This window comes from Castor canadensis, chromosome 4 (genome assembly GCF_047511655.1).
Source record: "Castor canadensis chromosome 4, mCasCan1.hap1v2, whole genome shotgun sequence".
NCBI classification, from domain to species: domain Eukaryota; kingdom Metazoa; phylum Chordata; class Mammalia; order Rodentia; family Castoridae; genus Castor; species Castor canadensis.
The window spans coordinates 167,189,523-167,200,591 of NC_133389.1; positions in this window are offsets into that span (position 1 = coordinate 167,189,523).

The following is an 11,069-nucleotide window of genomic DNA, read 5'->3' on the forward strand; positions in this document are numbered from 1 at the left end:
ACCCTATTCCAGTCCCCTGACCGTCCCCTCCTCGCACCTTTTGGAATTCTTGGCCCTGCTTCTTTTTGACATAGCCAGGTCTCAAGGTCCACTGCCTCTCCTCCCAGGGTGTGTAAGTTGTGGGTGGGAATTGTACCTCATGAGTTCGTTGTGAGATTTACATATGGATTGTGATTGAACAGTAGGTATTCTGTTCTATTCTAAATTCAATGAATTTAGTTTGATTTTACTGTCCTCATTTTATCACCATCCACCTAAAGGCTTTTTGCAATCATATGGGTTTGACCTAAAAATTATGTTGCAAAGCCATCCATTTTTTCTATATCCACTGCCATCACCCTGCTCCAAACCACTGTACTCTTTTAAATAGAGCCTATTGCAGCCAAGGCAATATTTAGTCAAAAGAACAATGCTGGAGGTATCACAATACCTGACTTCAAACTATATTACAAAGCAATAGCAATAAAAACAGCATGGTGCTGGCACAAAAACAGACATGAAGACCAGTGGAACAGAATAGAGGACCCAGATATGAAGCCACACAACTATAACCAACTTGTCTTTGACAAAGGCTCTAAAAATGTATGATGGAGAAAAGACAGCCTCTTCAACAAAAACTGCTGGAAAAATTGGTTAGCAGTCTGCAAAAAACTGAAACTAGATCCATGTGTATCACCCTATACCAATATTAACTCAAAATGGATCAAGGATCTTAATATAAGACCACAAACTCTAAAATTGGTACAGGAAACAGTAGGAAATACTCTGGAATTAATAGGTATAGGCAAGAACTTTCTCAGTGGAACCCCAGCAGCATAACAACTAAGAGATAGCATAGATAAATGGGACTTCATAAAACTAAAAAGCTTCTGCTCAACAAAAGAAATGGTCTCTAGTTAGCCTGGCCCAAAAAACCAAAAATCGTATGTTCTCCCTCACATGCGGATATTAGATCAAGGGCAAAAACAAGGGGATTGGACTTTGATCACAAGATAAAAGCGAGAGCACACAAGGGAGGGGTGAGGATAGGTAAGACACCTAAAGAGTTAGCTAGCATTTGTTGCCCTTAACGCAGAGAAACTAAAGCAGATACCTTAAAAGCAACTGAGGCCAATAGGAGAAGGGGTCCAGGAACTAGAGAAAAGGTTAGATCAAAAAGAATTAACCTAGAAGGTAACACACATGCACAGGAAATTAATGTGAGTCAACTCCCTGTGTAGCTATCCTTATCTCAACTAGCAAAAACGCTTGTTCCTTCCAATTATTGCTTATACTCTCTCTTCAACAAAATTAGAGATAAGGGCAAAATAGTTTCTGCTGGGTATCCAGGGGGTGGGGGGTAGAGGGAGGGGGCAGGGTGGGTGGCAAGGGAGGGGCTGGGGGAAGGGGGGAGAAATGACCCAAGCATTGTATGCACATATGAATAAAAAAAAAAGAAATGGTCTCTAAACTGAAGAGACCACCCACAGAGTGGGAGAAAATATTTGCCAGCTACACATCAGACAAAGGACTGATAACCAGTATAGGGAACTTAAAAAAACTAAATTCTCCCAAAATTAATGAACCAATAAAGAAATGGGCAAGTAAACTAAACAGAACTTTCTCAAAAGAAGAAATTCAAGTGGCCAAAAAACACATGAAAAAATGCTCACCATCTCTAGCAATAAAGGAAATGCAAATTAAAACCACACTAAGATTCCACCTCACCCCTGTTAGAATAGCCATCATTAGCAACACCACTAACAACAGGTGTTGGCAAGGATTTGGGGAAAAAGGAACCCTCTTACACTGCTGGTGGGAATGTAAACTAGTACAACCACTCTGAAAAAAAATTTGGAGGCTACATAAAAAGCTAAACATTGATGTACCATATGATCCAGCAGTACCACTCTTGGGGATATACCCAAAAGACTGTGACACAGGTTACTCTAGAGGCACCTGCACACCCATGTTTATTGCAGCACTATTCACAATAACCAAGTTATGGAAACAGCCAAGATGCCCCACTACCGATGAATGGATTAAGAAAATGTGGTATTTATACACAATGGAATTTTATGCAGCCATGAAGAACGAAATGTTATCATTCGCTGGTAAATGGATGGAACTGGAGAACATCATTCTGAGTGAGGTTAGCCTGGCCCAAAAGACCAAAAATCATATGTTCTCCCTCATATGTGGACATTAGATCAAGGGCAAACACAAGGGGATTGGACTTTGATCACATGATAAAGCAAGAGCATACAAGGGAGGTATGAGGATACGTAAGACATCTAAAAAACTAGATAGCATTTGTTGCCCTCAATGCAGAGAAACTAAAGCAGATACTTTAAAGCAATTGAGGCCAACAGGAGAAAGGGACCAGGAACTAGAGAAAAGGTTGGTTCAAGAAGAATTAACCTAGAAGGTAACACACATGCACAGGAAATCAATTCGAGTAAACTCCCTGTATAGCTATCCTTATCTCAACTAGCAAAAACCTTTGTTCCTTCCTATTATTGCTTATACTCTCTCTTCAACAAAATTAGAGATAAGGGCAAAATGGCTTCTGCCAGGTAGCGAGGGGGTAGGGGGGGGAAGAGGGGGTGGGAGGGGTAAGGGAGGGGCTGGGGGAAGGGGGGAGAAATGACCCAAACATTGTATGCACATATGAATAAAATAAAATTTAAAAAAATAAATAAATAGAGCTATTGCAATAGTTGATTGGCTCACTGATCTCTCGCTTCTTATGTGCCTTTAGAGGATAGCGTGTGAGCTTTCTAAACCCCAGGTTGGAAACATGGTTTTTGTTGTCAACTGGACATTTTGGGTTGATGCATTGTGGATGCTCTGAATTATCTTTCTTTAAAAAGGGTCGCGTTTGTTCGGGAAGGCAGTTAAGTTTTGGACAAAAAAATTATTGTAGAAGACTGGTTAAGGTAGGAGTATTTTGGTTTTTTTTCAGTTCCACCTCTTAGTCTTTGACTCCATTCCTTAGTTCTGAGACTTTGTGCTTACAGCTAAGGTGCGGTTCTTCTGAAACCCCTGTTCAGATATCTGGCTTTCCATTGAACTCTTACCTTGGGCATGGGCCATTTAGAAGACAGCTAAGGATTCGAGGGAAATTTGATATGGATTTTAGCTTCTGTCTCTGTAGGTCACTCATCTTCCAGATATCGTCTTCATTTCCAGCTGCTCTGGAATCCCTGTACTCTCAACTCTGCTTCTCAGTCAGGAAGTCTGCTGCTTCCTGACTGAGCTCTATTTCCTACGTGCTGCAGCAAGCTGTGAAGTCTCTTTAGGGGAAAATCCTGTTAAATGTGGATCTCACCTAATAGCACCTTCTATTTTTCAAGGATTATAATTCCTCTAGTTTTTTTTTTTTTTTTTCTCTTTTGGTTGGTCTCCGTGCCTTCATACAGTTATTTTTGTATTTTGTGTGGATTACATTGTAATTCAGTGTTAACAGGAGGGTCTGACACAAACTGTTTTGCCATGCCAGGAGCTGGAAATTTATCTGGTTCTGATTGTGTGCTGGATGTAGTATTTTTAAATGATTTACAGAAATAATTTGAGGCATAGGAGCAAACGAATGTTAACCTGCTTTGGGAAATATAATGCTGCAGGATCAGAGGGCTCCAGGATCAGAGGGACCCATTAGTCTTCAGGTTGGCTGAGCACAGGTGGGTATGTTCTTTTCTTCCAAGATTTTAATCTACCCTGAGTTCGAACCCCAGTAGTGAAGAAGAAAAAAGATTTCAATCTACCAGAGGAAAAGCTGTCAAAACAACACATGTACATAAGTACTGATATTAAACTTCTTTTTGCTATTTATTGGATGGGGGTTATAATGCCAAGAAATACTCCAGAAAACCAAGCAGGTTCTCAGGCCATTGAACCTAGGTACTCAGAGAGAGGAACTTCCTTCCCTAAGAGGAAAAAAGACCATAATAAATTAAGACTGGAGGGCAGCAGGTGAGGAAAGATTGAAGTTCGGCTCTGGTCCTACGCGGCCTGGCATTCTTGTTCTGAGTGCTGTCTGGAAGGAGAGAGGGATCCGAAACCTGGGCTCGCTCTGTACCTAGGTGCTGTGCTATTCCTTACATAGTTTACTTCAGAGGCTCTGGTGAGGACCCAATGTTCTGCCTCCTATCAAGCTCAAATAAACAGTTTTCATGAAAAGCCACATAAAAAACCCAGTAGGCAGGTTGCCCTAGAACTCTTCACCTCCAAAGATAATATGAGGGGCAGGAAGCTCCACCCTTCCAGAAGTGCTACAAAATTTTGCTCAGAGAAGGGAGTTGCTCAAAGAATCTCTAAAATGGAAGAAAACGGGATTTGAATTTTTTGTGTACATGTGCCTTCACAAGACAAGTTAACTTCCACCTCATACAGAGCACACTCTTGATTTGGGCAAGTCTTGAGGCACAGTGACTCAGCAACTTCCTGACAGCTAGCCTCTGGTTGGTTCCCAGGTCCTATCTCACCTTTCCTGATTTTCATTTAGGTACAGAGCTTGTTAAGGGCCCTAAGCCTGGAGACGCATGGTAGATTCTTATTTTCATACTTACAGCACCATGGCAACCAATTCTCATAGGAGGTATCAGTCACTCAGTGGCTGATAATGTAGCTCCAGCAACCGATACAGGCAGAAGCACAGCTGCCATGATGATAGGAGCCAGAAGCAGTTTCCTCGGAAGGCATGTTTATTTGGGGCTCCTGAGGTTAGGGCTGCACTGGGTAGAGTGCTCAGTGCCACTGCAAGTCCCAAGTCAAGCCACCACAATCTTCCTTAGGCCAATATAATACTTTCTAACAGGTCTATCCATTCCACTTTTGTTTCTACTGATACATTCTCCTAAAGTGTTAGGGTAGTTGTTTAGAATTGTACATGACAAAAGCTGGTGGAGTGGCTCAAGTGGTAGAGCACCTGCCTAGCAAATGTGAAGCCCTGAGTTCAAACTCCAGTACTGACAAAAAAAAAAAAACCCCAAAAACCCCCAAAATCTGTACATGACGTCATTCTATTCTTTCCTTAAAATCCCTGGTGATTTTCTTCCGTACCTTGCATAAGGTCTAGATCCTTTGTTATTCCCTGGAAGGTCCTATGGTCAGTTCTGGGCTTATTTCTCTAGCCATATCTCCTACTATTGGTTATTCCATTTGTTCCTCTAATGTGCCATTTAAGAACTAAGAAATAGGGGTTGGGGCATAGCTCATGTGGTAGATTGTCTGCCTAGCAAGCACAGGGCCCTGAGTTCAAGCCCCAGTACCACTAAACACCAAAACAAAACCAAAACAAAACCCCCCCAAAAACTAAAAATACAATAACTAAAAATCAAAATCCACAGGATAAACTCAATGGCAGAATAGGACAGAAAAGTCAGCTAACTTGATTCTAACTGATTGATTGATTTACAGAACACTCCACCAACAACAGCACAGTACGAATTTTCAAGTGCACAGTGGAACACCAGCCATATCCTGTACCGTATAGGTATCATAAAAACAAATTTTAGTTAATTTTAAAGAACTGAAATTATACAACATGTTCTATGACCACATCTGAACTAAAAATCAGTAAAAATGAAGTCGCCAAACACTTAGCCATTAAAAAACACTAAAATAATTTATGGGTGAAAAAAGGAAGTCTTAAGAGAAATTAGAAAATATTTTGAGCAGAACAATAAAAAAAGATACAAAAATTTGTGGGATGCAGGTAGTGTTTAGAGTGAAGTTTATGACATTAAATGCTTATATTGGAAAAATCATCAGAAGGAAAGAGCTAAAGATGAAGGCATAAATCAATAAAACTGAAAACAGAAAAATAAAGAAAAGCAAGAAGCAGATAGCCATTCTTTGAGTGCTTTTGCACCCATGCTCCCAAGGGATTTTGATTTGCAGTTTCCTTTTCTTGTGATTTATCATCAAGGCGATGCTGACTTCCTATAATGAGTTGGGAAGTATTCTCTCCTCTTCCATTTTTCTGGAAGAGATTGCATAGAAGTTTAATTTCTTCTTTAAATATTTGTTTGAATTTGCCAATGAAACTATCCAAGCCTGGAGACTATTTTTGCAGGAGGAAGGTTTTAAATGCAAATCCAATTTACTTAGTAATTGTAAGATTAGGTTATCTATTTTATCTTGAATGACTTCTGGTAGTTTGTAGCTTTTTTAGAGTTGGTCACAAAAGGAAATAAGACAATTTGAGAAGGAAACAGTAAAAAAGCCAGGTGTGGCAGTTCAAGTCTGTAATCCTCGCTCTCACGAGGAAGAGATTAGGAGGATTGTGGTATGAGCCCCGAGACCCCATCTCAACCAATGGCTGGGTACAATGGCACAAGTAGGAGGATTGTAGTCCAGGCTGGCCCAGGCCTTTTGAGAGATAAATCTGTTTCTTCAACTCAGCTCAATAGGCCTACTTGGAAAAAAATGAGCCTTTCTCCACCTTGAAAACTATGATTTTCAGGAAATATTCCTTTCAAAAACAAACTCAATTGTCAATGTGCAACAGTGCGCTAGATGCCCCTGCAAGGGACACAAAGCAAGACCATATTGCAAAGTAACCCATGCAAAAAAGACTGGCAGAGTGGCTTGAGTAGTAAAGCTCCTGCCTAGCAAACATGAGGCCCCAAGTTCAACCTCCAGGACCACCAAAATAATAATAATAATGTTAATAATAATAATAATAGTAAATATTTAAAACTCCAACAGAACTGAGTAGAGAAGTAAGAGAAAATCAACCCAAGGTCATGTAATTAAGCTACTTACCTCTGTAGACAATGGACAATTAAGAGTCAGGCTCACTGGGGCCCTTGAGGAGCCAGGTACCATATATGTTCTTTGGGATCATAGTTCAAAATAAAGTGCCTGCATTCAAGCCTAACTCTTGGACTCTTTTGGATGGGGTGGGAGGCTAAGTGTAAGTGAAGACAGTTGTCCAATGCAGAAGGATTGGTATAAATGATTAAATGTACTGTTTCCAGGAGCCCAAACCAAGTCTTTCATTGTTCTTTTGCTCTTGATATGGAGGCCATTCCAGTATGTTTGTGCATCTGTGAGAGCTGTTTAGGAATGAAGGAAATGAAGTAATAGAGGAAAACAATGTTAGAGTAGAGTATTGCTAGAGCGATGCTCCTGGATTAGCCTCTGACCTTGATTCTTAGGACTATACAGTCTTCTTTACCAACTCATTCCTTCTCTAGTCATCTGTTTCTGTGAGCACCATGGTTATTTCTCCTAGCCAGCAGTTCTCTAAAGTTAGGTCTGGCTTACAATTTCAATCTCTCTCTCTCTCTCTCTCATTCCACTGAAACCCAAATAGACATTTCTCACTCTTCATGTATTTCTCAAAGTTGTCTCCTTTCCATTGCTCCCTCTTTGACCAATTTCAGGCCCTTACAGCACCTCCAAGTCTTTGCCTCACTGTTCTAACTTGCTGCCTCTTTCTCACGTTTCACTTCTCCCTCTCTTCTCCTATCCAGTCTTCATGTTATTCTGAGGCTACAAAATTTCAGTGACTCCTCAGTACCTCTTTAAAATAAGGCCCCACTCATAAATTCTCGCTCTCTGCAATCAGCCCAAACTTACTTTTCCAGACTTATCTCCAGTTGCTCTAGAATTTTTCATTCACCAGTAAGTCTTCTTGCTCTAACTTCATCTTCTTTGATATTATTCATACATCCTCATATTCTACTGAAGTCCAACTCAGACCTCAGGAGACAGCTCAGAAGTTGCTGCTTACAGAAGCCTTTCTATATTGTTCACTCACATGAAGTGAAGATCATAGACTGTCAGAGCCAAAGGTACATTTGTGAGGATAGAGTTCAATACCAATTTTATCAGTGGAACAATAATCTCCCAGCTATAGCTCTTTTCTCCACCATATTTACTCAACTCCATTCTACAAATATATTCTGAGATCTATACCTAGGCACTGTGTTAGGTACTCAGGACACAGAGATAAGTGAGTCATACACTTTGACCTGAAAGAGAAACAATAATATGTACAAAGAATAGAATCAGGTTGGTTTTGCACAGAGAAGGGAGTGATGAACTCAGGTGGGAGAGATGCTAGGAGGGTCAGAGAAGGCATGATAGAGGGACATTGAGCTCATATTTTAGAATAAGATAGACAAGGTATGCTGGCAGTACTTACAGGTAGAAAGAACTACATATATAAAGACTGAGTGGTGTGTACTAGCTGGACCCAGCTTAAGAAATCTAAGCGAGGCTGAATTGCAGGAGCACACACACAGCCAGAAAGGAGCAGCACCCGGAAATGAGAGGCGAGAGGTTAACAGGGGACAAGATGTTGAAGGCCATGTGAACAAGATGAGAAGACTGGAATTTTCCCTATAGGTTGTGGGGTCGTTTAGTAATTCCAGCACCAAGGGCTTTGTCTTCTTCATCACTGTACCCCCAGTGCCAATGAATGAGACTAAAATATAGTAGACTGTCTTCATTTAGATTCACCCAAAAGGAAATTTGAGGCAAGGATTGGGTGCAAGTGTTCAGGTGACAAGTTATTCCTGAAAGCACAGTGGAGGCAGGGGAAGTGAGAGAAGGGAAGGAGAAAAGCCAACAAAGAGAATGCTGATGAGAGGGCCATTGTGTGCAGCTGGGAGTTGATCCTGCTAGGGGCATGCAGGACTTGTCTCAGATTCATCCCACCAAGGGAAGGATAGGCCAGAATAAATTTTTTGTCAGTACTGGGGTTTGAACTCAGGGTCTCATGCTTGCTAGGCAGGCACTCTACCACTTAAGTCACTCCACCAGCCCAAGAACATTTATCACTAACTCAGCTTTAACATGTTGAAGATTGCCTCTGTGGGTGTGAAATCCCAGGTACTTCAGGGCTGTCCGATGCACAGGTATTGGAGGTCTCCTGGCGTACCAGAAAGCCTGCAGGATGGGAAGAAATGTTTCCAGGACCTGGGGTTGGAAAGCTGTCAGCATGTACCAATACTGTCCACTTGCTGCTGCAGGTGACTTCAGAGTTGGGCCAGGTGATATGAGTGAGGCAGGGCAACTATGAGATCTCAGCACAGGGCTCAGTGTCTATTGCATGAACGTGCTGTATGTTTGTTGTATGTGTGCTGTATTTCCCCAACTAGTTTTGAGTTGCTTGGGGCAGAAATAATGTACTGCAGTGGCCAGGCACAGCAAAATGAAGAATGGGCCAGGTGCTGATGACTCACGCCTGTAACCCTAGCTACTTGAGAGGCTATTAGGAGGATCACAGTTCCAGCCTGGGCAAATGGTTCATAAGTCCTCATCTTTAAAAATAAACAGAGCAGTTCTTTTTCAGGGATGGCCAAATTGCCATTCTCATGAAAAATCTTCTTTTTGTTCTTCCCGCAGAAGGGCACGCCTTGCCAGTGTGGAGGTCAAAGAAGCCAGCTCGTGGAAGCTGATTCATCCTGTGAATCCAAGCTGACCAAAAGACATATTGTGTAGAAACATATCGGGACCGGCAGTCCACTGGAGGCTCCAAAGCGCCTGACTGCTACAAGCCTGCAGATGGGGAGGGAGGCTGCCACCCTTAGTTGGTGTTCTCAAAGTCCCTTCCTTCCGCTCTCACCAAATCCCCACCCCCCTTCTCCCATTCACAAAACTCGGGTGCCCCCATCTCACCCCAATTATTCTTAATGCCATAAATAAATAAATAAGTGAATAATATGCACATACATAAAAAATAACCATAGCAAAATGCATTGGAGGTGTGGTTCGAATGGTAGAGTGCCTGCTTTGCAAGCTCAAAACCCTGAGTTCAAATCTTAGACCCATCAGAGAAAGAGAGAGAGAGACAGAAAGAGAGAGAGAATAAAGAGGAAAGTGTGGGTGGTAGTGGTCAACCTAGCTGATAAGAATCAGTATAAATAAATAGGACTTATTGAGCACTATGTTTAGCTAAGTCCTTTCAAAAATTAGGGGAGAGGATATGTATTGGCAGTGTCTGTATGCTAGAAGAGGGGGTAGGCTGGAAACCTTCCCATGTGCTCTGGTTTGTGAGGATCTAATGAACTGAGTGTGACAGTACTTTGAGAAATAAGAAGTTAGAAGCATGGGAGATGAAGTTTGTCTGGGTTGAGCATTGCTGGCTGAACTTCCCTTTGACAGAGGCAACTGAACATAGGTACTAAATATTAAATGTGCATAGCCTTTGGTTGCAGAATTCTCTTTGTGAATTCTTGGAATGGGATGTACAAATGCCCTGTAGGACCCTAATGCTCACATGGGACTGTGGACCTTGAAAGGCAAAGCAGGGTCCCAGACCCACTTGACCTACAGTCTGGAGGGAAGGATTTCCTTCCATAAGGGGAAGGAAGGCCAGGAAGACACATTTGAAGCCAGCTGCAAGTCCACCCTGTGGTAGGCTTGCGTCATAAATGACCCATGGGAGGAAAGAGGCATTTGAAACTATACTTTTAAGCCACCAATGGCTATGCTGTCTGTGCTTCATGTTCCACGTCCCGTGTTCTGCGTCTGCCTCTCTCACCTCAGAGGCCTTCACCAAGCCTAAAGCCCATCTTCCTTGCCTCCAGACAAATCTGTGAAACAGCTGGTTTGAAAACCAACTTTAATGATGCATATTTGGGTCAGTCTGCAAACTGGCCTTCTTGAGAACATCAGCAAAATTTGGGGAGGCTTCCAACGTAGCCTTAACCAGCTATGGTGTTGTGACTCAGAGTAGCAGTAGTAGAGAAGCCCAAAATGAGAATCAACGAGGAACTTTCAATTAACGCACCAAAGCTGAGTTGCCACGTCCTCCCCTTCCCTCTCTTCCTTTCCTTTCCCTCCCCTTCCAAATACAGAAACAAGTCTCAATAACAATCTCAACTGAATTAGCCCTGAGACAAGTGTCTCAGACATTTCCCTGGTCCCCCATCTCTAATCCTGTCTGAACCCCAGGATGTTCCATTAGACACATTATTCATTGGTTAGGTCTCCTGAGCCTGGAGAAGAATGGTGGCCCCTTGTTTAGATACTGGATGGAACCATGGCAACCAGGACCCATCATGGGAACAGTCACAAGGCTAATGATGTAGCCAAGCAATCAATCCAAGCTAAGGAGCCCAGCTGCTATG